The sequence below is a fragment of the Bos indicus x Bos taurus genome, chromosome 21 (genome assembly GCF_003369695.1).
Source record: "Bos indicus x Bos taurus breed Angus x Brahman F1 hybrid chromosome 21, Bos_hybrid_MaternalHap_v2.0, whole genome shotgun sequence".
NCBI classification, from domain to species: domain Eukaryota; kingdom Metazoa; phylum Chordata; class Mammalia; order Artiodactyla; family Bovidae; genus Bos; species Bos indicus x Bos taurus.
The window spans coordinates 31387426-31414887 of record NC_040096.1 but is presented as its reverse complement, the minus strand read 5'-3'; the positions used below and the strand labels follow the sequence as shown (position 1 = coordinate 31414887).

The 27462-nt window shown below is 43.9% G+C and overlaps 2 protein-coding genes across 9 annotated transcripts in view; one reads left to right on the top strand and one right to left on the bottom strand.

The window, feature by feature from the left end:
- The window catches only part of TMEM266 (transmembrane protein 266), a 124770-nt gene extending 100638 nt beyond the window's left edge, over positions 1–24132 (bottom strand). For both annotated transcript variants that reach the window (XM_027521503.1, XM_027521502.1), the window contains exon 1: positions 24048–24132. The gene's annotated coding sequence lies outside the window, so the exon portion shown is untranslated. The remainder of the gene's footprint in view (positions 1–24047) is intronic.
- Positions 24133–24270: 138 nt separating this feature from the next.
- Positions 24271–27462, top strand: part of NRG4 (neuregulin 4) — a 117724-nt gene continuing 114532 nt past the window's right edge. For 3 of the 7 annotated variants that reach the window (XR_003507445.1, XR_003507450.1, XM_027521509.1), the window contains exons 1-2: positions 24311–24391; positions 27169–27230. The gene's annotated coding sequence lies outside the window, so the exon portion shown is untranslated. Of the gene's footprint in view, positions 24406–24446; positions 25008–25825; positions 27231–27462 lie in introns of those variants that run through there. The other 4 variants (XR_003507449.1, XR_003507446.1, XR_003507448.1 and 1 more) reach the window with 4 other exon arrangements.

Sequence of the window (27462 nt, the reverse complement as noted above, 5' to 3'; positions counted from 1 at the left end):
TCCTCCAGGGGATCTTCCCAACCCAGGGATTGAACCTGGGTCTCCTGCATTGCAGGAGGATTCTTTACTGCTGAGCCACTGAGGAAGTCAGTGAGTAGTACACAATTGTATGGATATACCACAACTTATTTTTCCATTCATCTGTTGATGAAAAATTGAGTTGTTTCTAGTTTTCGCTCTTATGAAAAAGCTGTCATGAACATTTTTGTCTATCTTTTTTGGACATATATTTTCAATTTTAGATAAAAATATAGGAATAGAAGTGCCAGTTCACAGGATAGGTGTATGTTAAATTTTGTAAGAAACTGTCAAACAGCTTTCCAATATGGTTCTATTATTTTATATTTCCACAAGCCATGTCTGAGAGTTCCAGTTGCTAAAATAAGTCTTTTTCAAATGCAAATACGTCATGCTATTTTCCTACTTAGAGATCATCTCTGTCTCCACACATGCTCAAATTCCACAGGAAATAGGCAAGGGTCTCCATGATCTGTGCCCCAATTGTCCAGCCTCACCTCTTACTATTTCTCCACATGTTCCCTTCATTCCAGTTATAGAAACGTCACTCAGTTCCCTCAACTCATGAAGTCTTTTCACTTCTTTGTATAAGTCTTTCCGTCTGCCACAATGCAATTTTCCTCTCATTTGCTCAACGGATGTCTACTCATCTTTTCAAAGGTGTTTGCTGATTACTTCACACCTGTACCTACACCCCTATGAGTTAATGGCTGCTATTCTGTTCCCCATTAACATACACAATATAATTCCATTAGAATACCCCACTCAAAGCCAAAGCATTAGAACACATTATTTTCTTCTTGCTATCTGACTAGCTCCTGAAAGACACTTCTATCACTGTTTAATGATAGTCTACTGGCAGACAACATTACTAGCAGTTGGGCATAAAGTAAGTAAAAATAGCCATGACCCTTGCTCCCCTAGAGTTTAGGGAAGAGTGGAAAAGAAAGCTAGGTAACCACACTCATAAATGGAGAATCAAGTAGTGAGTTAATTAGGTGACCAAATCCGAGCAGCTTCTGGTCTGTCCCTTCCATCACACGGGGACCATCAGTCTCTGTTCTCAAATCTCCCCAGCTTCATTTCAGTTTCTTGAACTGTCTCAAGTTCTCTCACCTGATTAATCCCTAGATTCCAATTAGATTATCTGCTCAAGGAAACCTTCCATGCCCTACCTCCACCATATTTAGGATAGATTTTTTTCTTTTATGTACTCATAGACTCATCATCCCCTTTGTTCAGAACTCCTAGCTGCAGGAGACCTGGTGGCATCATCCTCCACTGACGGCCACAACGGATGCCCGCCGTCCACCACTGTACGCAGCATGGGGTCATGTGAAACAGACATGTGTGAAATAATTTTAGAAGCACTCAAGAAGCTTGACAGCTAAAGGGAAGGAGGGACCACATGTATCTTGAGTGGGCTGAAGAATTAAGGAATAGTGTTTTTAAGCAAGGGCACAACTTGGGTTTGTTGAGGGAATGCAGCTAATAAAGGGATGGACTATGTAAATAGAGTTCTGAATCACAAATACAGAGATTATCAGTTTTGAAAAGGAAGTATAATTCTTCCACTGAGGTATGAGAAAAGGGCAGAAAAACTGGGAAAGATCTAGAGAAAAGACATGAACTCATGGCAGATGTGTTATTACGGGGCAGGAGTGTTATTACAGTCACGTGGATTCACTGGAAATGTCATTGAATCTGCATGGGGCTATCAGACGATCACTCTTTGTCAGTTGTGCTGTGGATTCTGCCTACAGTCATGGCAGCAGATTTATAGAGTGGTGACTCACAATCAGCATGACACTAAGTTTTCACGTACATTTGCCATCTCACTAAACTTTCACAGTTCACAATTTTTCAAAGTATATAATTTTAGGCCCAATTTATAGATGAATTACAATTTACAGAACTTGGGTTCAAGGAGGTTGAAAACCTTTCCTGGATCCACACTGTCAGTGACTGGATGACCTAGAATTGGAACTCTAGTCCTGCGGCAACTTGGTAGACTGGCCGTTCTGCTCCCTGTGCACTGGTTTCAGATGCTTTATTCCAATACAGCTGGAACATGGGCATAGCGCAAGGTGGCAGAGGCAGTTTTTGTCTATAGGGTTGGTTTAATTTGACAATGTGCTTTCCAGGGTCTCCTTATGAGTGAATGAGGAATAAGAACACAGTTTGGGAAGCTAGAAGGCAACATTCTGGCCTAGAACCCATTGTCCTCTTACTGAGATGGGAAGAATCAAATCATAAAGAAACCAACACTGGAGTATGCCACAAGTTAACTTAACTAAAGATGAGGTCAGTAACTTCTCCGTAGAGGGCCATGAGTCCAGGAATGTCATGGAGACACGCCTTCACGTGGCCTTTTGAGCTTCAGGCACAGATGCCAAGATGGCAATAGCTTGGGTAACTAGAGTGACTATGGGCGGGGCAGCCCTTAGAAGACAAACCTATCCCAACAGGAGAAAAAAAGCCTTTGGAATAAGTGCCAGAGTGTCCACGGAAAGCTACAAAGCTGTGAAGACCCTGGGCCAGGAGACAGGTGTCCACACCAACAGAGAACAGCAGGTGATTCGGGAACTGGCTCCATCTGTAGAGAGCAGTACTGCAGGAGTGATCTGAATTAGAGGAGGGAAAGGGAGCCAGATGGGCAGGTTCCTCGTTTGGAGAGGTGCCTTTAGGGATCTTAACAGGAGACATTGCGCATCACTGCTGCCACCAGCCAGTGTGGTCTCTTGACCATTATTAAGCTTCCTTATGCTATCTTATTGGAGAAGGAAAGGGCAACCCACTCCAGTATTCTTGCCTGGAGAATTCCATGGACAGAGGAGCCTGGCGAGCCACTGTCCATGGGGTCTCAAAGAGTTGGAGATGACTGAGTGATTAACATTCACACATACTGTTTTATGGGTTTCCCAGGTGGCAGAGCAGTAAAGAAACTGCCTGCCAATGCAGGAGATGTGGGTTTGATCCCACGTCTGGGTAGGGAAGATCCCTAGAGCAGGAAATGGCAACCCACTCCAGAAATCTTGCCTGGAAAATTCCATGGACAGAGGAGCTGAGCAGCTACAGTCCATGGGGTCGTAAAGAGCCAGACGTGATTGAGCACACACACATGCTGTCTCATTGCCCATGCATTTGCAGGTTGAGATCTACTTAGTCTGTGCTGTAGTTGACATATTTTTGTATTAAATTTTTTTAAATCTTTTGTTCATTCCACATGGCATGTAGGATCTTAGTTCCCCAACCAGGATTGAACCCTGATTGAACCCTGCATTGGCAGCACAGAGTCTTAACTACTGGACCAACAGGGAAGTCCTCATTCATATTTATTTTAGCATAACCTAAGACTCATTTCAGCCCTTGCAGCTTTTCCAGCTTAAGGAGATATAGTCAGTTGACCAGCGCCCCCTGCAAAATTCATGTGACCTTATTTAGAAATAGGTCTCTGTGATTAATTAAGGACATACCGGAGTAGGGTGGGCCCTAAATCCAATGACAGGTTTCCTTAAAAGAGATAAAGAGAAGACAGAGAAGGCCATGTGAAGACCAAGGCACAGACTGGTGTGATGAGGCCACAATCCAAGAAACACCTGTGTCCACCAGAACTGGCGAAGATGATTCACCGCTAGAGCTTTCGGAGGGAATATAGCCCTCTTGACTCCTTGATCTTAGACTTTCGGCCTCCAGAACTGTGAGAGAATACATCTCTGTTCTTTCAAGCCACTCAGTGTCTGGTACAGCATCCCCAGGAAACTAACACAGGAACTGAGGTCATTCTCCTGAAAGATACATCAATGAGCTCTCCAGGCCTCAGCAGCCCCTTACTTCACCCCTATATGTGAGCACCAAGAAAAAATGTCTGCTGAATAAATACATTTCCCAGATTTTAAATTGAGGGGGAAGCATGATGCTCCTTGAGGTGGCGTAGAGGGATCAACAGTAACAGTAGATAGCATCTGGGAGACTCCAAGCCTGTATCTCAAACTGTCTGATCATGTGGCTTTAGCAGGCAAATTCACTAAGCGTCAGGATGTGGTCTCTAGTTTTGTCAATCTCAAGGTTGAATCAACCTTTGCATGATTAGCTAAATCATGCTAATCAAACTCCCAAGAAATAAAAACCAGGTTGCAAATGTATTCATTGGTACATGTGTGAGAAAGAGAGAAAGCTTCCCTTTCAGGATCCAAAATGCTCAAGTTCACTACCAGGGGCCCAGAGTGAGCACACCAAAAGCTGATCAGAGACTCTCTCTCTCTCTCTCTCTCTCTATATATATATATATATTTGGCTGCATTAAGTCTTAGTTGGATCTTCAGTTGTGGCATGTGGGATCTAGTTTCCTGACCAGGGATTGAACTTGGCCCCCCTGCATTAGGAACACAGAGCTTTAGCCACTGGACCACCAGAGAAGTCCCAATAATTGTATTTAAACTTGCTATATTATAGTTATGTTCTGGACTTGCTTCCCTAATATCACAAAGCAGGTGACGTTCACTAAACTACCGGGTTCTTCTAAACCCACACAGACTGCAGCACACTGGGCTTCCCTGTCCTTCACTATCTCCCAGAATTTGCTCAAATTCATGTCCATTGAGTTGGTTATGCCATGCAACCATCTCATACTCTGTCATCCCCTTTTCCTCTTGCTTTCAATCTTTCCCAGCCTCAGGGTCTTTTCCAAAGAGTTGGCTCTTCGCATCAGGTGGCCAAAGTATTGGAGTTTCAGCTTCAGTCCTTCCAATGCATATTCAGGGTTGATTTCCTTTAGGATTGACTGCTTTGATCACCTAGCTGTCCAAGGGACTCTCAAGAGTCTTCTCTAGCACCATAATTTGAAAGCATCAATTCTTTGGTGCCCAGCCTTCTTTATGGTCCAAATCTCACACCCATACATGACTACTGGAAAAACCATAGCTTTGACAGTATGGACCTTTGTCAGCAAAGTGATGTCTCTGCTTTTTAACATGCTATCTAGGTTTGTCATAGCTTTTCTTCCAAGGAGCAAGTGTCTTTTAATTTCATGGCTGCAGTCACCATCCACAGTGATTTTGGAGCCCAAGAAAATAAAATTTGTCACTGCTTCCACTTTTTCTCCTTCTATTTGCCATGAAGTGATGGGGCTGGATACCATTTGTTAATAACCATAATTAATATCATAATTAATATCATTAAGTTTCCTGTAGCTACTGTAACAAAGTATCACAAACATGGAGATATTCTTTTTAAAGAGTATAAATATATTCTCTTGCAGTTCTTGAGGCCGAAGTTCCAAAATTAATGCACTGGTAGGGCTGTGCTCTCTCTGGGGAAGCTCTGGTTCTGGCCTCCTCTACCCTCTCATCACTCCAGGTGTTCCTTGGCTTGCGGCCTCATCACTCCAGTCTTGGCCTCTGGGTCACACTGCCACTTCTTCTTCTCCATGTGTCCATGATAATCCAGAATGATCTCATCTCAAAAATTTTAACTTAATCACATCTGCCTTAAATCACATTCCCCCCCCACCAAAAATAACACAGGTTCCAGGGACTTGGTTTGAATACCTTTTGCAGTTTGTGGGGGGTGTGGTTTGGCAGTCACCATTCAAGGCTTTTGAACACTGGGACCTGTCTTCATATTTCTTCAGTGTCTCACATATGAATGCAAATGAATAGATAATAAAGGCAATCTTATTTCTAAATTCTAAGGTGCCTCACTACCACTACAGACCATCAATATCCCTCTGAAAGGTAATCTAGAATCTTTATACCATTGGCCACGCAAGCACAGGCCAGTGTGAATGAGTTTCATGAGTTCATGATTCAGTGTGAATTATCTCTTACAAGGAACCCATCTCTTCAGGCCAACCTGTCTGTATAAACAGTCATCGCAATCAGCACTAACTTTGACTATGATGTTAAATATCTTGCATGATTATCTTTTGCTCTACCTGTTCAAATCCTTTCTACCTTTTGAGGCCCAGCTAATGCTCTACTTTTCCAGGAGATGACATTTTCTTACCCTCCACACCTTTTCACAATCCTGCTTTCCTTTGAGTTCTTCCTGCCCTTTCTGCCCATGGGAATCACTTCTGGTTTGTTGCTGTTCAGTCGCCAAGCCATGTCTGCCTCTTTGCAACCCCATGGACTGCAGCACGCCAGGCCTTCCTGTCCTTCACCATCTCCCTAAGTTTGCCCACGTTCATGTCCATTGCATCGATGATGCCATCCAGGCACCTCATCCTCTGATGCCTTCTTCTCCTTCTGCTTGGGACTTGGTAAACTCTTTCTAAGAGTTTCTTTCTCAAATTAGACTCAATGCATATAGTATAGTATGCTGTTGGAATTTTGTTAAATAATTGTTGGGTGATGAATGTAAGGAAAACTAGTGAGCTAAAGAACAGATCACACTAAAACAAGATTTCTCCACTCTGAGGCAGGAAAAAACACCTATTTGCCTGGAGAGTCCAAGAGAAGACAGAATACTCATTTGGGGATCAACTGATTTAGAAAATTAGATAATTATCTCCTGGAGGATGAGATGTTTAACATTCAGCTAAAAGATAAAGTTCTTTTACATAAGTGGTAACTGCTAAGAAGGCTTCCCAGGTGGCATAGCAGTAAAGAATCCGCCTGCCAATGCTGGAGATGCAGGAGACAGGGGATCAACCCCTGGGTCAGGAAGATCCCCTGGGGTAGGAAATGGCAACCCACTCCAGTATTCTTGCCTGGGAAATCAAGACAAATTTTTTGATTTCCCAGAGAAATCAAGAGAAGTCTGGTAGGCTATAGTCCACAGGGGTCACAAAGAGTCGGACATGCCTGAGCAAGCACACATGCAGACAGCTGTTAAGACAGTCAGGGACTGTGATTTTCTATCAAGGAATATATCATAAAGGGGCTTCCCTGGTGGTCCAGTGGTTAAAACCCAGAGCTGCCAATGTAGGGGGCATGGGTTCCACTGCTGATGAGGGAACTAAGATCCCACATGCCGTGTGGTGCAACTAAAGATTTAAAAGAAAGAAAGACAGACAGCATAGACCTTTAAAGAAGGAAAGTTAGAGGGCGCCAAGTGTCTTCCTCTCCTCCCAGACAGGATTTGGGGAAGAATTTGTACAGACAAAATAGCCCCAATTTCAAAATGTATGTGAATATGCAGCAGCAGAACTCTAAGACTCAGAAGCTCTGAAAGGAAGGAGAATTGCCTGATTCAGGAGTCCCTGACATCATCAGTTCACTGAACCTGGTGACAAGAGCCACATCCCAAGTACGAGGCATGACCTTCATGTTGCTAAATACAGCACTCAATTTCTCAGACACGTGGGACAACGGACCACTCACCCTTCCTTCTTGAAATATTTTGTACTCTTGATCTCTGCCTTCAATGGATGTTCCTTCTCAGTTTCCTTCACTGGGTCCTCTACCTCCTCTTGACCTCTAAATGTTGACATGCCCCAGGGCTCATTACTCAGACCTCTTGTCTTATTCACTTCTCCTCTCTTCCAGGGCCTAGGTGAGCTCACTCAGTCTCACGACTTAAAATTGTCATTCACACATGCTTTCTCCAAAATGGTATCTCTGGCCCCATTCTTTCCCTTGAACTCCAGACTTGCATATCCAGCTACCTACTTGATATCTTCAATGAAACATCTCATAGATTGTAAAACTGAAAATGACTGAAATAGAACTCTTCATTTCACCCCACCTAAAACCTCCTCCTCCTCCATCTCGTGCTTCCCTGATAGCTTAGTTGGTAAAGAATCCGCCTGCAATGCAGGAGACACTGGCTCGATTCCTGGGTTGGGAAGATCCACTGGAGAAGAGATAGACTACCCACTCCAGTATTCTTGGGCTTCCCTTGTGGCTCAGCTGGTAGAGAATCCGCCTGAAATGTGGGAGACCTGGGTTCGATCCCTGGGTTGGGAAGATCCCCTGGAGAAGGGAAAGACCACTCACTCCAGTATTGTGGCCTAGAGAATTCCATGGACTGTATAGTCTATGGGGTCGCAGAGTCAGACACGACTGAACAACTTTCACTTTCCTCCATCTCCACTTCAGGAAATGGCAATTTCATTCGGTGGCTCAAGCCCAGAACCTTGAAGTCAACCTTGACTCCTCTCTCTCTCTCACCCGACATCCAATCCATCAACAAATCCTATTGGTTCTACCTTCCACATATATCCAGAATCCAACCATTTGCCTTTGCTTCCACTGAGGGCAACCTGGTCCATGACACTATCAACTCTCACCTGAAAGAAACTCCCCACTGCTTGTCTGCTTTCTCTCCCACCCCCTGCTAATCAAACTCTAGGAGGCAGCCCAGTAAGACAAACTAAATCATGTTACTCCTCCGCCCTCAACTATACAAAGATGTCCCGGTAAATTTTGCATGAAATTCAATGCTCACCATAGTCCACAAGGCCCTGCAAATGCTCTTTTCCAGTTTTATTTCCTATTTTTGTTACACAGGCCTCCTTGTTGTCTTCAGTAAGTTATTAAACTGAACATATATGCCTCAAAATATGAGATAGGATATAAAAAGAAAATTTTTGCCATCAATAACACAAAGTGTGTGTAGTGGGGTTGTGCAGCTGTAAAAAAAAAAAAAAGTCCTCGTGTTTATCAGGTACAGAGCTTCGATTTTGCAAGACGAGGAGAGTTCTGGACATGTATGGTGGTGATGGTGAACAACAATGTGGATTTACTTAATTACAGGCTCTATTTTGTTCAGCAGATCTCCAGAACTTAATGTGAATGCACTTAATGTCACTGAACTATATATTTAAAAATAGTCAAAATAGTAAATTCTATGTTATGCGTATTTTACCAAAATAGGTAAAATGGTAAATTCTTTTTTTTTGGCCACAGTTAGTAGCATGCAGGATCTTAGTTTCCTGACCAGGGATTGAACCCATGCCCTCTGCATTGGCAGTATGGAGTATTAACCACTGGACTGACAGGGAAGTTCCCAAAAAGGGTAAATTCTACATTATGTGTATTCTACCAAAATAAATAATAAAAAAGAAAACAATCATTAATATTTGTGTATTTGCAAAACAGGTCTGAAAGAATAAGCACAAAAGGGGAATAGTAATTATAGAGTAGAGTTACTTGCTCAGTTGTGTCTGACTCTTTGCGACCCCATGGACTGTAGCCCACCAGCCTCCTCTGTCCATGGGATTCTCCAGGCAAGAATACTGGAGTGGGTTGCCATGCCCTCCTCCAGAGGATCTCCCTGACCCAAGGATTGAACCAGCAGGGTTAAACCCAATTTCCTGCATTGCAGGCAGATTCTTTACCAAGTCTGAGCCACTAGGGAAGCCTGTTAGGGTAGGAGGATTACATATGATTTTCTTTTTGCAGGAAAAGTGCTTCTGATATATATATTACTTATGTGTGATTTTTATATATTACATATATAATAAAATTCATAAGGAGCTCTGTATAAAACTTATACCTAGTATGGTGATAACTACATACAAACTCTGGAAATAAATATGTTATCACTAAACTTCCTATTTAGTGTCATCAATTTCAATGGATTCATCGCTACAGGAACTAGACAAGAGGACTTTAAATATAGGAGCACTTAGATTTTCAAATGAAGACTCAGGTGACAACATGGATGCTACCTGTCTGACACAGGACAATCATACTACAGATGAGCAAGCTATTGCAAAAACTCTGACACGTCTCTGCAATGTGTCATTTGATAATGTGGCATCTTTTGACATAGACCAAGCTACAGAGCTGCCTATTGTGCATAATTAAGGGTTTCGGATGTACTAAGGTTTTCTCCTGCCAAATGCCATTCATCTATGCTTGACTCTTCCAACAAATATAACTGAAGTACAATTTGTAAAGCAAGCTCGCTGTGTGAATTATTTTGTCCTGCTGTTTTAAGTCACTGCACGGTTCAGAGGAGTAGAGAAATTATTCTGGGATACCTAAATCACAAAGTACAATCCCATCATTTGGGGAGAGGATGCCAAGACCCAGAAGACAAAGTGGTCCAGAGTTACCCTCCTAGTGTGTGCAATAGCGGGGGCTCGCCTCCAGAAATCCTTATGCCTTAGTCCCATGCATTTTCTCAAAAGTTGGAATGTTATCTTTGGAAAAGGAGAGTAACAACAGTCTGAATGTGGTTACAACTAGAAACAGCCTTATCTTTCCCCAACCTTTGTCTTCAAATAGACTCCATAGCTTTCTGATTACTCACACTTTCAAGGACCACCTAATTTTAGCAATTAAGACTAATTTTCAGGTGTTGTTTTTTGTTTTAAATTCATCTGGTCTAAATCAAATCTTCAATCTCACTTTTAGCTCAAAGTTCTTTCTGTCCACATGGCTCAGACTGACTCACAGCTTGAGGTCTTGCAAATGGGGAAGGAGATGAAATCTGCTTTTCTCTCCTTCCTTTCTTCCATTGCTCTCACGTCCCAGGATCAGTGGTGGGCCGGGAGTGGAGGAGTTGACAAGGATTGAAGTAAAGGGGCTAAAGTCTTTGCACTTGACTGTAAAGCTTCCTTAACTGACAGCATTCTCTGGGTTGGTGTCCAAAGATGGAACATACCTTGGGATGCAGCTATGGCTTCTGAAAAGGCCTTATGGGAATCTCCATAGGATCTGAGTCAGGGGCACCAAAGTGAGGGTGCTGTGGGAGCCCTCTCCCTTGGCTGGGAGGCATCAAGGCTCTCCCTGCCCATCTCCAATTGCACTGTCCCTCAAACTCTGCCCAGTGAATCAAATCTTCTTGACTAGTCTTTTTTTTTTTTAAGTTGAGAATTATGTTTTATTTTTAATATATATTTTATTTTGTAGAGTATTTTTATTCATTTATTTTTGGCCATGCTATATGTGGCCATATATAGATCTTAGTTCCCTGGCCAGGGATTGAACCCAAGACCCCTGCCCTGGGAGCATGGGATCTTTAACCAGTGGACCACAAGGGAAATCCCTGTCTAGTCTTTTTTTCACACAGGCTGGTGGGTGATGGTAGCCAGAAAAGTTTATCCACCTTTATATAAATCTTGAGGGGTTTTGCCTAGCTATTCCTCTTCAGAAGTGTATGGTACTTAACACATAGCATTTTCATTTAAAAAAACTCCATTCAGTATTGTCTTATGGGAGTCCTAAGTGTCAGTAAGTTTGTTCTTACTTTTGGAAAGGAAGACAAAGAGGAAGCAGTTGTTGGGAAGATCCTACAGGGAGAGAGGGAATTACCCACAGACTGGAAAAAGGAGGGACTGCCTCCAAAGACAACCCTCCCTCATCATAGGGAATGTCAAAGATTTTGAGAAGACTCTGAGGGGAGCTGCTTCTCTGGGACCAAGCAGATTGGGGGCATCAGGATAAGATAAAATCCTGCCTCTGCCCTTCACCCACTCAGTAGTATAGACTGAGCTCTTTCCTCCTTCTGAACTCTGGGTTCCCCATCTATAAAATAGGGGGATGGTCACTACTTGTCATTTTTGGCTGCATAGCATTGTAGCACCATCTCTACTGGAGGAATTACAAGATGGGTGGTGGGCAGACTCTCCCTTTGGCCATTATGGAAGCCCAAGAGGAGGCCATACAGTCTCACTCCCTACCCTTCCTATATATTACAGCATGGAAATATGACAGGCTCATCCAAGGACTCTGAATCCTTAGTAAGAATGCAAAAGTGTAACTGGTGGAATGACAGTCCATGGGAATGGCATGAATGTTGACTGCAAGTGATCAGCCCAGACTAGTGCAGCAGCGCCCGTGCCTTTGAGCTGTGCCTGGCCACCTTGATCATGTTCTGAGCCTGGCTCTCTAGCCCCCAATGATTCTGCGGAGATGTCATGTTCTCTGCGATAATTACCTTAACTTGGCTCACAAGTCCCATTCAACCGTTTTCTCCCTCTACAGTAGAGGCTAGAAAGCAAAATACTTGTACTCCCAGACACCTTTGCATTAAGAAGTGGTAATGTGATATAGTCCTGATTAATAAAATAAAACATGAAGTCCCTTCCCCAGTATGAAGGTAAAACCTGGAGAGGAAAAAGCTTTTTTACTTCACCTTTGTCCCTCTCCTTCTTCCTGCCCGGAATATACATGAAATGCCTGGAGGTGAAGCATGTGCTCATGACCATGAGAAACAAAATGCTAAACGAAATCCTAGCCTCTGATGACATTCCTGAGCAGCAAGACAAGCCTAGACCACCACTTTCAGAAGTTAAATACTGGTGAGGAAATAAATCTTGCTATATGGTATACAGCAGGTCAGAAGAGATTCCATGGATTGGGTCTAATTTGCTACAGAGATTCAAATGGAACTATTTTAGTTTATGATATAACAGATGAAGATTCTTTTTGGAAGGTTAAAAACTGGGTGAAATAATTATGGAAAATGTTGGGAAATGAAATCTGTTTATGTATAGTAGGAATCTACTGTCTGAGTAGTGGCTCAGACAGTAAAGAATCTGCCTACAATGCAGGAGACCCAGGTTCGATCCCTGGGTTGGGAAGCACTCCTGGAGAAGGGAATGGCAACTCACTCCAGTATGCGTGGCTGGAGAATTCCATGGGCAGAGGAGCCTGGCGGGCTATAGGCTATGGGATTGCAAAGAGTCAGACACAACTGAGTGACTAACACACATACAGGTGATAAACTAGACTTGGAGAAGGAGAGACATGTTTTCATTCAGGAAGTAGAGTCGTATGCAGAATCTGTGGGAGCAAAACATTATCATACTTCAGTCAAACAGAACCAAGGAATTGACTCTTTTTTGACCTTTGTAAAAGAGAAAATAAACACATATCCTTCTACTCCGCCATCTTGATCACCTCATCACAATCAAAGAAAGCTAACCAAAATGATCACACGCATCACAGTCTTGTATAACTCAACGAAGCTATGAGCCATGCCATGCAGGGCCACCCAAGACGGACGGGTCATGGTGGACAGTCCTGACAAAACATGGTCCACTGGAGAAAGGAATGGCAAACCACCTCAGTATTCTTGCCTCAAGAACCCCATGAATTGTATGAAAAGGCAAAAAGATATGACGCCGGAAGATGAGCCCCCCAGGTTGGTAGGTGTCCAATATGCTACTGGGGAAAAGCAGAGAAATAGCTCCAGAAAGAATTCAGTGGGGCCAAAGTGTAAAAGACACTTGGTTGTGGATGCGTCCAGTGGTGAAAGTAAAGTCTGATTCTGTGAAGAACAATATTGCATAGTAACCTGGAACGGTAGATCCATGAATTAAGGTGAACTGGATCTGCTCAAGCAGGAGATGGCAAGAGTGAATATCAACATTTTAGGAATCAGTGAACTAAAATGGACAGGAATGGGTGAATTTAATTCAGATGACAAGGGGATCTATCTTCCCAACCCAGGGATCGAACCCAGGTCTCCCACATGTGGGCAGATTCTGTACTGTCTGAGCCACCAGGGAAACCCAAGAATACTGGAGTGGGTAGCCTACCCCTTCTCCAGAGGATCTTCCCAACCCAGGAATCAAACTGGGGTCTCCTGCATTGCAGACAGATTCTTTACCAGCTGAGCTCCCAAGGAAGCCCAGATTTCTGCATCCTAGGCAAAATCTGAGTTGAGCATGATATTTATATTTGTAAAATATTTTGTAGTTTAGAACTTAAACTGTCATTTTTTGTACCATCTCACTGATCCTCACAGCAATGCTGAGCTAAACAGGGCAAGCACAAGGACTATGAGGAGAGATGGGTTCTAGAGATAAGGATGGCTGGTTGGATGGCATCACTGATTCAGTGGACATGAACTTGGGCAAACTCTGGGAGACGTTGAGAGACAGGGAAGCCTGGTGTGTTGCAGTCCACAAGGTTGTGAAGAGTCGGACACTTCATGACTGCACGACTGAACAACAACAGCAACAATGACCCGAGGCAGTGGGGAAAGAGGAACAGACATTGGACTAGGGCTCAGGAAACCTGTTTTGTGCTCCAGTTCTACCACTAACTTAGTACCTGGACCTTGGGAAAGTCGTTACCTCTCTGGATCCAGTCTCTTCATCTGTTCAGTGAGGATGCTGGATGTACTAGTCAACTTAGACTGCCTTAACAAAATTCCTTAGACTACATGGCTTAAATAACACACTTATTTTCTCACAGTTCTGGAGATGAAAAGTCCAAGATCAGAGTGCCAGTACAGTCTGGTTCTAGTGAGAGCTCTTCTTCCTGCTATATCCTCACACTGGGAGTGGGGAAAAAGAGAGAGGGAGAGACAGCTAGAAAGAACTCCCTCTTTTTATAAGGACGTAGTCCTAGCAGATTAAGGCCCCATCCTTATGACCTCAGTCAATCTTTTCTTTTTAAGCTGGAGTATAATTGCTTTTCAATGTTGTGTTAGTTTCTGCTGTACAATGAAGTGAATCAGCTATATGTATACATATATCCCTTCCCTCTTGAAGCTCCCTCCCACCCACCCCATCCCACCCCTCTAGGCCATCACAGAGCACTGAGCTGAGTCTCCTGTGCTATGTAGCAGGTCCCCACTAGCTACCTATTCTACACATGGTAGTGTATGCATGTCAATCCCACTCCCAATTCATCTCACCCTCCACTCCCCCGTGTCTACACGTGTGTTCTCTGCGGCTGCATCTCTGTTCCCGCCCTGCAAATAGGTTCATCAGCACCATCTCTCTAGATTCCATACATATGCATTAATAAGCAATATCTGTTTTTCTCTTTCTGACTTACTTCACTCTGTATGACAGACTCTAGGCCCATCCACATCACTACTGATGACCCAATTTCAGTCCTTTTTTATGGCGGATAATATTCCATCGTATATATGTACCACATCTACTTTATTCAGTCATCTGTCAATGGACATTTAGGTTACTTCCATGTCGTGGCTAATGTAAACAGCACCACAATGAACATTGGGATACATCTTTTTTTCTTAATTATTGACCTCATTTAATCTTAATTATTTCCTCAAGATTCTTGCTCCACAAACAACCACACTGGGGGTTAGGATTTCATCATATGCATTTTGGGGGAACACAGTTCACCTCACAGCACTGACATGACATTTGGAGTTCCTTTCACCTGTTAGCACAAGTCTGGAACACTGAAGATGCTCACAGTTATCCATGGAATCAGTTAGTCTACTGGCTTCCTTGATTCAAGACATTGCACAAGGCTCATTTCTCAACTCTTGGGTAGTGAGCATCTTGGGGTCTTCTGTGTATGCGTTTCCTTTTCAAAGGAAATTAACACACCAAAGGTGATCTCTGGTCGAAGCAAGTCTCTCCTGAGGCTGGAGCCTTAATGTTTTTCAGAAGGCAGTATATTTACTGTTACTTTCAGTCTTGGGGCGTGACATGAAACGTAGCTACTGTCTTTAGAAAGAACACCATGGTGACTGTCAGTTGGAGTTGGGTTTCAAATCACACGTAGACAGTTACATTTTCTGACTGCCATGGACACTGCTGATCAATTGTGGGCCTTCACCAAAGCCCAAAATGCCTTGTCATTCCTCCTTCACCCCTGAAGCGCCTGCAAGTGCTGTTTTCAAGCATCTTTGTGGTCAGAAGCAGCCTCTGGTGAAGCGAGCCAGCCAACCTTAGGTCAAATATAATTTTCTCCAATGGTAATTAACCATGATTTCTCCAGAAATATTAATTATTTTTGGTTTAATATACTTATAGTCAAAGGCCTAAATACAATTATATACTCACTGCCAAAGGCCTTAAATACAATTCCAACAAAAATATTCCATGGATGGTTGAAACAGCCCTAGAATGAGGTGTTGTATTCAGATCCAAGGCCATCAGGGGTAAAATGGTCTCAACTTCTATAACGACTTTATTTGTTTACTTCTTCTTATTTATGATAAAATCTATAACTGCTTATAACACTAAAGTTTCCCTGTGTTAGTAATTTCAAACACAAATTCACCTTTTACAGCTATTAAAATCCTCACCTTCAGTTGCCCCCAACTGTCCAAATTCTGGTATTCTTACACAATGGTAAGATGCTGAGTTTCCATGTTTGATCCTATAGAGCAATGGTTCTCAACTGAGAGATGCCAAAGATTCCCAGGGGGCATCTGGCAATATGTAGAGGCATTTTTTGGTCATCACAACTGGCAGCTGGTAGGTAGAGGCACAGGATGCTACTAAACAGTGCACAGGACAGCTCCCCTACAACAAAGTTATCCAGCCCCACATGTCAATAATGCTGAAGCTGAAAAATCCTGCTACAGATCTGAAGATGCAAAGAACATGGTCTGTAAGGCTGCCAGGGTAAGAGAGGGGAAACTTCTACTGGCAGCACAACTCTGTGACTATACACGACCTCAGAGACACAGCAGAAACTGATGGGAGTATCTGCCATGCCAACAGAATGTCAGGAACAGGATTAACTTTTTGTTAAGTAGGCAGCCCCTCCTCTGATCTTCATTCAACTTCACTGTTCTCTTCACCTGCATAGTAAGGGGAAAGAAAACAGGGCTAGAACACAGTGGCTCAGGAGCAGGCCTGTAACGAGGTCTAAAGATTTGCCACTTAAACCCTCAGAGCTCATTTTACTTGGGATGGATGGCAGGAGGACAGAAGAAAGCTCCATTTTATAAAATCCTAACAGCTTCATGGGTTGGTAGGATTTCAAACTCCTTTTAAAAAGCATTAAATAACTCCCTGTGCTCCCATTATTTTAATGATTTCTATATATCCCTCCTCATTCCAAAAAGGTTGAGGTGGTTAACTTGCCCTGTGGTGTCAAGTCAATCTCCCCATATAAAGCTTACATGGGCTTTAGGACCGATCAATAGGTGTTTCAGTGTAGAAGGAAAAAGGATTTTGGGAGGACCAAGGAAACCTATAAAGTTCTGGCAGTTCAAAGATATGAGTTAAATTCCTACTATGTGTAAAGTACAGTGCTAAATGCTGAGGCAATATTTTTTAAGAGTATAAATCACAGCTGGTGTCCTTAGGTAATTTATAATCTGCCTGAGAGAGATAGGCTCGGTGCCCAAGGGAGGATGTCTTTCATTATAAGGCGGTCTGTGCTCAGAGCCTCCAGGCAGGCACAGCGCTCAGCTCTCTTCCCTTCCTTGGCGGGGGAAAGAGGATCAGAGCAAAGGCTAGGAAGTGGGCACACTCTGGAAAGGGTTGGGGCAGACAGCAAACTAATCAGGTGCTAAAGTTATGGTTTTACCCCGCAGCTACCAGACTCTGAAGGCATCCAAACAGGAAGTTACAGGGATAAAAGGTGACATTTACTGAGTGCTTGCTGTTTACCAGGCACACTCATTTCATCTTCTTCCTGACAGCCCTATGACAAAGCTACTCTTCTTCCCATTTGACTGATGAGGAAACTGAGGCATGGGGTTATTAAACCATTTGTGCAAAGTCACACAATTAGGAAGAGCTAGAGCCAGGATTCACCCCCTGGGCAGAGCTCACACTCTAATTTCTTCTCAGGGCTGCCTCTTGATAGAACAGAAAGGTTGAGAGCTGAGGAAAGATCAGACAGGTTAGGAAGACACTGCCAGCAGGGAGCAGTTCAAGGAGTAGAAGTCAATGGGGTCAGATGTTGCTGAGCCATCAGGAACGAAATCTGAGAAAGGGCCATTGGATTTGTGATTAGGCAATCAGGGGTGACCTTTAAGAGTTCTGTTCCGAAGACGAAGACGGGTGGGGACAGGGGTTCCCGGTAAGACAGGAAGTGGGGAGTGAAAATGCAGAGTCCCTGGTAGAAACTGATAATGAAAGGACAGAGAGAAAAGAAAGAGACTCTTCCAGGCTTTTCTTTTGAAGCTATGCTACCAAACAATGGAACACAATTACAATATATTTCACCTTGTTATTTTGTTTTGAAGGGTATAACTAATACATTTCAGTGGCCATGGTTAAAGGAGAATTATCAAGTGTCACAGAAATTGTTTTGTGTTTTTTTTTTTTAAAGCTGCATCAAAATAAGGTAAAATCAAAGATTTAACTGTTTGAAGGGAAATCATTATGGGAGAAAGGTTACTTAACCTTATTTCTATATTGCATTGGCTGGACATGATGGCAATTCTGTAACTGGGATGGGGGACTGTCAGAAAATCACGGATGAAATAACTCACTTCAGACTCAGTTCAAGCCAAGAGTAGCAGAAAGCACTGCATGTGTTATGGCTTGAGGCTGAAATTCAGAGAAGAGCTGCCTGATAGCAGAATGCACTTCCAAAAACCTGGGCTGCAAAGGGCAGAAATACCTATTAAAATTCTTTGTTTTAATGAGCTGTGGGAGCCCGAGTTATTGGCCCTGTCCTAGCTACTGAGTAGTTTCCATTACAAATCAAAAGCAGTTTCAGGCAGGCTGCATTTTCTTGGAGGGGAATTCTCTCCTGGTAGATAATTCGGACCGCCTAGGGCAGCAATTAAAGGCACTGAGGAGGAGAGAAGGAGAAGGAGGCTTCCCTGTGGCTGAGGAGAGGCTCCACCGAGACTTCATCCCATAGCCATTCCCTCCCTCTGGCATTCCAGTGTACTCAGTTCTACAGTGTTCTGAGTCACGTTCGTGTCCCAGATGCCCATCACTTTGCTGCTGCCCAAGAACTACTGCAAACAATAGATGAATGAACGGTAACTCGGAGTCTGAGACTGCTGGGACCAAAATAATCTCAGGCTGGGATGCTATTGGGGTACGTTTTCTGCAAAACTCAGAGTCACGAGATAAATGCTTTGGCAATGAACTTTCACACCCTGGCTTAAGCAGGAAAGACACCAACAGGTATTCAACTTAAAAAAAAAAAAAGAGGATGAAGCTGTTGGTGCCATGATTAACCTGCCTGTTTGAGTGTTCACAGATTCCTTTTCCTTTCTAGTGACTCAGGCCATGGGCAAGTTGGTGAAATCTAGAGCATCCTTCTTTGGAAGTCTTCAAAATCGTTCTGCACTCCAAATAGAAGGGAACCCACACAGGTCTCCTTTCCATCCCAAGCCATATGCCGATGTACCTTTTGCTTCCTTGTTACACACTGCAGCCCTCAGGAGACTTTCTTTTCATCTTCCCAAGGGCTGACTCTGTCTGGGAGGTTCCTCTTTTGCCAACAACGGCTCAAAAGTAAGACAAGATCTCCCCCGATTCTTCTCCACTTTTCTTGTTGTTCTCCCCCACCCCCAACACACATAGAGCCTTTGCATTTGAGAGGTTTCACTGCTCACGACGGGGAACTGTAAGGGCTACAAGAAAACAAGAAGAGTGGGAGGTTGGAAAGACTCAAGGATGCCACGGTGACTTGTCAGTTCTTTTCCACAGCACCAGGGTTAGGGGAGTGAACAAAATAGACAAAATCCCTGTGCTCTGGAGCGTTCATTCCCTGGGGCTGATTTTTATAGAGTGTGTTTGGAGGGGCTGTGGATAAAAGCAAAGCAGGAGGAGGGGTGGGAATGCCTGTGGGAGGGTGTGTAGTTTTAAAGGAGTGATGAGACTTTGAGCAGAGCCAAAAGGAGGTGAGGGAGCAAACCATGCAGGAATCTGCAGGAAGCATGGTCCAGGAGAGGGAGGCGCTAGTGCTAAGGCTCTGAGGCAGCAGGAACAGCAAGGGGGGCCCCGGTGGACAGGCAGAGGCAGAGGAGGGTGGGAGGCGCTCTCCATCCTGCAGTGCGAGTGAAGAGGAGGAAAAGGCCCAGATTCTGAGCCATACTGGCCAGGGCCTGCACCTCAGCCTCTGCTCCTTATGTCACGTACCTCGGACTCTTCTCTTCTAATCTAGAAAGAGTTGACCACAAAGGGTCCTTGCAAAGGGCTAAAGGAGACACGAATGTGAAACTACCTATGGCAGGACACAGCACACATCAGTTCCCTTCCTCCAGCCCTGGTTACAGGGCTCCTCTTGTCTAGCTCCCATTGTGGCCGTGTCCATAAGTATGCCATTCAAGGGCTCTCTAGTGGTTCAAAGTATACTGCCAAGTACAAGAAAAGAAACTGCAAAGCAGTATGCACCTATGTATAGTATTGTTGGTGAACAGTAACATTTTAGTATCTGCATTAAGAAATCCAGAGAAATCCATACCAAACTATTAACAGTGGTCTCGTGAAGGTATAAGACTATCAAAGATTCTAACCATGGACCTCTACCTTCTATATTTATGTAATGGTTGAACATTTTACAACACATACATATTTGCAAGTAGAAATCACAATAGATACTCATGTTGGTACAGAAGAATTGATTTCCTGGCCCTTTCCTATAAGCAGCCTCCATCCTCCCTTGCGCCCAAAGCCCACAGATGTGAGCCCACTTTAGGAACCCTTACATCTTCCTTATGGGGCAACTCAGTGCATACAAGCTCAACCAAAGGTCTAGGTCTCTCAACAGACCAGGACTATTGGAGAAAGTCCTATGGAGGGTGTACCTGGCCAGCATTTGTGAACTCTGGTTCAGTTTGGAAAGGGGATGGATTAACTAGCAGGTTGTGAACCACTTTCTAAATAAAATTAAAACCCTTGCTATAGCTTCCACCAAGGAGAGAAAAAGACGACTGGTGAAAATCGAGTATTTCAGAGTAACTGACTGTGAACTTTCGTGATTCCAGATTGCTGACACAGAGACAAATATCTCATTTTAGAGAATACTAAGTTAAGTGTAAGAAAACAAAACATTTCACAAGTAAGTAGCCTACAAGGTCAGTCAAGGAAAGACAATATGCCAGTTCCCAGTGTCTTACTCAACAATACATTAAAATGTGCATTACAATAAGTCACTGCAATGCATGTTAGTTACATAGCTTGGAAAAATTTTAGTTGCTTCCAAAAAAAGAAAAAAATAAATCCTTGGCGAAGGGAAAAAAAATAACACTTAAGCATCCATAGTTGCCCATATGGTTTTTCCCAGTGTAAACATATGTTTCAGAAAAACAAATATGTAGTCAGAAACATTTTAATGTTCCTCAAATTGACCACTGCACCAGAAAAGGGTGCTCAGCCCTGCAGTAAATAAAATCCTGCTTGAATAGAAGAAAGTAGACTTCTTGGATGCTTTTTAATTATGAGACAACTGACTGTAGAAGATAGAGGTGCTCCCCATCGGAAAACCCATTTACTCCCCAGAATCAAACAATGCCTCTCTTTGCTTTCCACTTCCCCCTCAGTTAACATCAGGACTTTTCTTGAGTTTATCTGATCAGAAACTGGAAATCCCCAGGGCAGAAAGGCTCCACCTCAGCATTTCCATAAGCACCAGAGCTGTGTGCTTCCAAAACCAAGTGACTTCTGTGAGGCAAAATGGTTGTAACAAATTGCTTTACTATCAACAGAATACAGAATAATGAAAAAAGTAACATCATGATGTCCTAAAACCAGTTATATTGCCCAAGAAAGAAAACAAAGCTTATAGAATTTACAAGAGAGTCTTTTATTTCTGACCTAATATTATTCAACAATTTAACATTAAAGCTGTAACTTCCATGGGATATAATTTTCAAATAATCCCTTATGCTTATCTATACTTTTCTCACCACCCTCTCAAATATGTGACCCGAGTATAAAACTTTGTAGCCCCCCGGGATGAATTTCCCATCGATGCAACTACAGTGAAAACTGTTAGGAATGTGTAACAAGATCTAATACCTGCATTATAATAATGCATTTATATAAAAATATTAAATTTACATCCATTGTTAAATGTACAAATTCCAAGATTTTTCTAATGAAGAGCTGCTACAATCACAGAGAAACTGGATTATGGTCTACAGCTTGCATAGATTTCTTCACCTGGTTAAGGCACATACACACACGTGTGTCAATGTTTTAATGACTGGCAGTGAGACCAGAAAATGGTGTGCAGTGTAGGGAGAAGATAGGACTGGAATGTGACCATGAGAAATGTGAATGATTCATTCTACCTGATGCATATACATTTTATAGATTTAAATGTGAAGGGAAACAACTTTTTGAAACTGTTTTGGGAGAGCCGAACAGACACATGTCTTTAAAAAAAAATTTTTTTTAATCTTTTTATTTTGTATTGGGGTATGGCGTCACTGACTCAATGGACGTGAGTCTGAGTGAACTCTGGGAGCTGGTGATGGACAGGGAGGCCTGGCGTGCTGCGATTCATGGGGTCGCAGAGTCGGACACGACTGAGTGACTGATCTGATCTGATCTGATCTGATAGTCGATTAACAATGTTGTGATAGTTTCAGGTGAACAGAGAAGGGACTCAGACATACGTATCCATGTATCCATTCTCCCCCCAACCCCCCTCCCATCCAGGCTGCCACGTAACACTGAGCAGAGTTCCATACGCTATACAGTAGGTCTTTGTTGGTTGTCCATTTTAAATACAGCAGTGTGCACATGTCCATCCCAAACTCCCTAACTATCCTGTCCCTCCATCCACTCCCCATCTGGCAACCATACATGCATTCTCTGCAAGTCTAAGAAACATGTCTCAAATCCATGTTTATAGGCTCAGTGCCACCTTAAAAAATTCCACACAAATCCATTCTGAAACAACAGTTTCTATTACTGGAAAGTCACAAAGGTTGAATTGAATCTATGAAATGGAAAATCAGATCCAAGCCTGTATGTTCATTCATAAGCTTTGATCTTAATGAAAATGTAGATGGAGTGGCAGTACGAGGGTTAAACATTACTCCCACCCCTTTACCCACGCACTAAACCCCTCCTTCCCCAGCAACCAGATGCACTAGAGTTTGTATCCTTATCCTGTCCCTGACTGTGTGACCTTGGGCAAGTTAGCTAACCTAAGTCTTAGCCTCTTCGTGTTCAACATGGAGATAACAGGTTTGTTATGAAGATTAAATGAGATCATGTACCAATATCTGGTATATATGACCATTAAAAAAATGTGTTCTCAGGATTAAATGTGGCACTCTACTATATATTTTAGAAGCAATTATAGTCCTGTTGCCATATCCAAACATCTTGTGATAACCATTTTTATTCTATACTTCTAGCTTTCGCTATTTTTTCACCAAAGCATTTCAAGGGGGTGGGGGGAGAAGGTAGTTTCATACGTCCCACTTTTGGAACTGTTTCTTGAAGCAAGATGAAAAGCTGGGGAAATAGATAACTGAAGAGAAATTTAGTCTTTAGGATATGATGTTATATGTGTATCGAATATAAACAAATCATCTCATTTCAATCTATAACATATGGGACATCAAATCATAGGTTTTATTTTAAAAGAGACAAAAGCCAAGCAGTATTAAAGAATACATTAGGAATCAATATGGGCCTATTGCTATCTCAGTATTAGTGTCTGAAACAGGGATTGGTGGGCTAGATTACAGGGAATTTCATGGGGTCTAACTTCCAACAGGTGGCAAGCTTTAGTCATCCTCAGATGCAAAACCTTAATGAGTTTGAGCATGCAAGTCTCAGGGATTCTGTTCAAGGCCTCCTCTCGGCAATCAAGGGAAACAATTTTCTGATTTTAAGCCACCCTGGCAAGTTAGCAAGCAGGGGAACTGTCTGCCGTAGCTTGCACCTGTCCCTAGAACGGGATTCTGGCCTGACGGTGAAAAACCACCATTCTTTCTTGCCAGTCCATTCTGCCGCTGTGGCGCCTCCAGACAAATGGGGGAAGCCCACTAGGAAGCGGTTACGACCAACCAAGCCACAAATCCCCGGGGTGTGGGATTTCCACCTCAATACCACACTCGAAAACCGAAAACAGGCGCTCGCTTGTTATACTGCAATGGGATTCCCCCCAGCAGCAATCCCCCCCCCCACCCCCAGCTTGCATGTTTTATTAATAAATGCAAGATGGCACACGGAGGCAAAGAATGGGAGGTAAGGCATCTGCAGCTGGACCCGAACCAGGGCAGTTTGCAAAAATAAATAAGAAGCATGTGACAAGAAGCAGATCTCCAGGCTGGAGCTGAAGCCTTGGGCTGCCCCAGTCACCCTAGCCTTGCTACCCCGGCCAGAGGGGATGAAGGTCAGTGGTAAGATCCCAGCCCTCCCGGGCACGTACCCTGCAAACCCTGACCGGCTCCCACCCCCGCCCCGGCCACAGGACCCGGGCAGCGTGGCAGGGGAAGCCCCGGCCACGGCCGGCTGCGGGGACACATACCTGCTGCCGGGGCTGGGGATTCGCTCGGCTCTGCAGCGGCGCCGGCCGCGGCTCGCGCTCCCGGGGCTCCCCTCTCCGCCCCCCCGCCCCCTCGCGGCCCCGCGGCTTCCTCCGCTCCTCCGCCCACCGCGCTCGGGGGCGCGCGCGCGGCCCCGCGCCGGCGGCAGGACCGGGCCCGCGCCTGCGCCCTCGCCTCCTTTTTCGGGGCGCGCGCCTAGGTGGCTGCGGAGCGGCCGCGCGGCTGTCTAGGAAACCGGCAGATTCGGCGGGTCGGGCGGCGGGAACCGGGCAGGGGGCGGGGGCTGGGGACGCGGCTCGTGCCTGGGCCCGAACGGAGCGCGCAGGTTTCGTGGCGTGGGTGAGGGGGTCGCGGGGACGTGTCGGGTGTATGGGGGGCTGCGCGTGCGCGTGTGGAATCAGGAAGGGGTCGTGGAGAGAAGGTCTGAGGTAGAAGGGCTGGGAAGCAACAAGTGAGGGGGCCCCATTCGCGGTATTTCGTGCAACCGAGAATAGACACCTTCTCTGGCTTTGGTGCAGCGTTTTGCAGTTTCCAAAGCTCTTTGCCAGCCGTTGGTTACATCCACACACGGCACCCGGGTGGTGAGGCAGCGAACGGTGGGCATGGATTGCCCTTTGAGCTTTGATGAACCCCTTTCTGGCCTCGGTCGAACCAGAGTCAGAGACCCCCTGACCCTCAGGCTGCTGTCTGGGGAAAAAATTACTTGTCAGGACCTTCATTTCATAGTTAACCTCGGGACCCATGTAGGTCAGTGTTTTTCAACCTTTTTTTCTTTTCATTATCGTTCTCTTAAGATAAGCCTTTTAAAACGTTTTGCTCATCAATTTCTTGCTCCTTGACGCCATGAAATTCTGATACCGTTCATATACCGCATAGCTGCTTATGAACCGTACGTGTATCGTGTTTTACACATAAAAGGAATAAGATCTCACCCTTAGGAGGTAAAACATCTTCCCCGTGGAGAATGCTTGCTTTAGGACAGTGGCAGTTGGTTAGCGGGTGTGGCAAATGGCTTAGGTGAGGACTCTGGGTGCACCCACAAGACTATAGATTTAAGTTCTTACATCCTCCCTGTTTCTGATGTCTGTACAGGCTGCTGTGAGCAGTAGAATAATACAATCACTTAAGCACCTTCTGGAGTCAGAGTAGCTCTTGTCTCTTGTAGTCTCAATTCATGCTAAAGATCTAGCCATTTTCCAGTAGAGTCCGGATAGTTTTGCTAAAGTACTTGAAAAGATCGCAAACTCTCTCTTGTAGACCACCAAGTTCCAGGGTGAGCTCTAGCTCTACAGACAGCCTTGATTTCTGGTTCTCATACCTCTTATAAAGGTTTTGTTGTTTATTTTGGTTAGGCCTGTTTGATAAGCAGGAATGTCTTAGTCTAGTCATCCCTGTCTTTCTAGCTAAAAGTTGGAAATTGTGGAGTTGAAAGGCTTCAAAACCCAGGTCACAGAATTGCCCCAGAGGCTTGGATTATACGTTTCTTAGACAAAGAAATTGGAGAAGGCAATGGCACCCCACTCCAGTACTCTTGCCTGGAAAATCCCATGGAGGAAGGAGCCTGGTAGGCTGCAGTCCATGGGGTCGCTAGGAGTCGGACACGACTGAGCGACTTCATTTTCACTTTTCACTTTCCTGCATTGGAGAAGGAAATGGCAACCCACTCCAGTGTTCTTGCCTGGAAAATCCCAGGAACGGGGGAGCCTAGTGGGCTGCCGTCTATGGGGTCGCACAGAGTTGGACACGACTGAAGCGACTTAGCAGCAGCAGCAGCAGCAGACAAAGAAATATCTAGATCGGGAATGTGTGTCTTTTTGGCAAGTTGGGAAATAAGTAAAATACCTTCTTCAGGTCCTCCCTCATCTTTAACCCAACTCTAATGGAATTTAAGAGGAACACAAAGCCTTTGGAGGTGATATTTGTAGAAGCTACCTGAGTGGCCAGAGGATTTTTCTTCTCCATTTAATGTAGACTTGAAAAGAGAAAGTGGGGATGAGTCTGGAAAAGTTGGGAGGACGGATGGGATGGGGAATGGGTAGTTTTCTGACAGGTGGTGGCAACATTTCAACTACACTTGAAAAAGTGTAAGAAAAAGTAGCCTTGGCATAGCTTGTTCATGTTATTTTCCACCCCCATTCCCCACCCTACACTTAGTAGAACTCCAAAGGCTTGATTAAAAGCGTCCAGTTACAATGGTAGTTGAAACAGTAGGACACGTGTTTTGAAACTTTCAGACAGAAAAATTGGAACACCACTTTGGTTTGCCTGAAATCTTTGTAGTCTAATACCAGTTTTACATTCAGGTGTAATACTACTTCAAGGGAACTTTTTTCCTATAACAGCTGTCATTGAAGACCCTCTAGAGAGAGAAAGCTGTGGGAATTATGTGCTAATATCTTTTACCTGGGTCTTTTAAGTGTGCTGCTTTTTTTTTTTTTTGGTAATCTGAGTTCATGGAAAATGTAGGTGCACCTATCTTATGTGGTAGTTTGTACTCCAAAAAAAATCCCCTAACACCTGTAATTTATCAGCTCTATGCTGACCCTGGTGGTGTGTACTTCATATTACCTACCCAAACTAAACCCCACCTCCAAGTCTTTAGGGATGTTGAAAACCCAAATTAGCTGTGTAGACAAGATACTATTCTGCTTTCTCCAAACTTTTCCTGCTCTATTTTCAAATTTCTAAGTCCTAATACCTGGAGGAGGATTAGCCCCTGAGGGTGATCAATTTGGAGGAACCGTGAAGAACTCTGGCAGGCCTCTTTAGCTTATTCTTAAATGTGTCTATAGGAATCTCTTGAGGATGCTTGATTAAAATCAGATTCTGGAGGCTCCCCTCAAATCCATTAAAATTGAATCGACACAAGTATGGCCTGTTATTTTTATTTTTAACTGCCCCAGGTGATGCTTATCAACAGGAGAGGCTGAGGAACACTGGAGCTATAAATAGGACAGGTGCCCGCTTCAGTAGAATGTAGGTGACTAGAGAAGGGATTTTGTGGGTGATGGAACCCAACAGCAAAAGGAAAACAGGACCTATACAGCAGAAATAGAAGAAATTAACTGTAGTTTTAAGGCTTATGTGTCACTTTCTTGCCAGATATATCTGCTTCTAATGTGGCTGTAATTACCATGCTCTTCCATACCAAAATATCTTTTGAGGTAAGTCAGATTTTCTTTTATTTCAAAAGACTGTCTTTTCAAGAGTACCAGAATCACATAATCAGAAAAATTGTGCATGTATGCAGCTGCAAGATTAGGAGAAGGCAGACTGGAGATTACGTTGATCCTATGAATGTCTGAAAAAGATTGCTATTAGAGTTAAAATTTGTTCTCTTGAGGTAGTCGCTTGAAAAAGTAGAACGTGTGAATTCTGATGCCATGTGATTTGTGA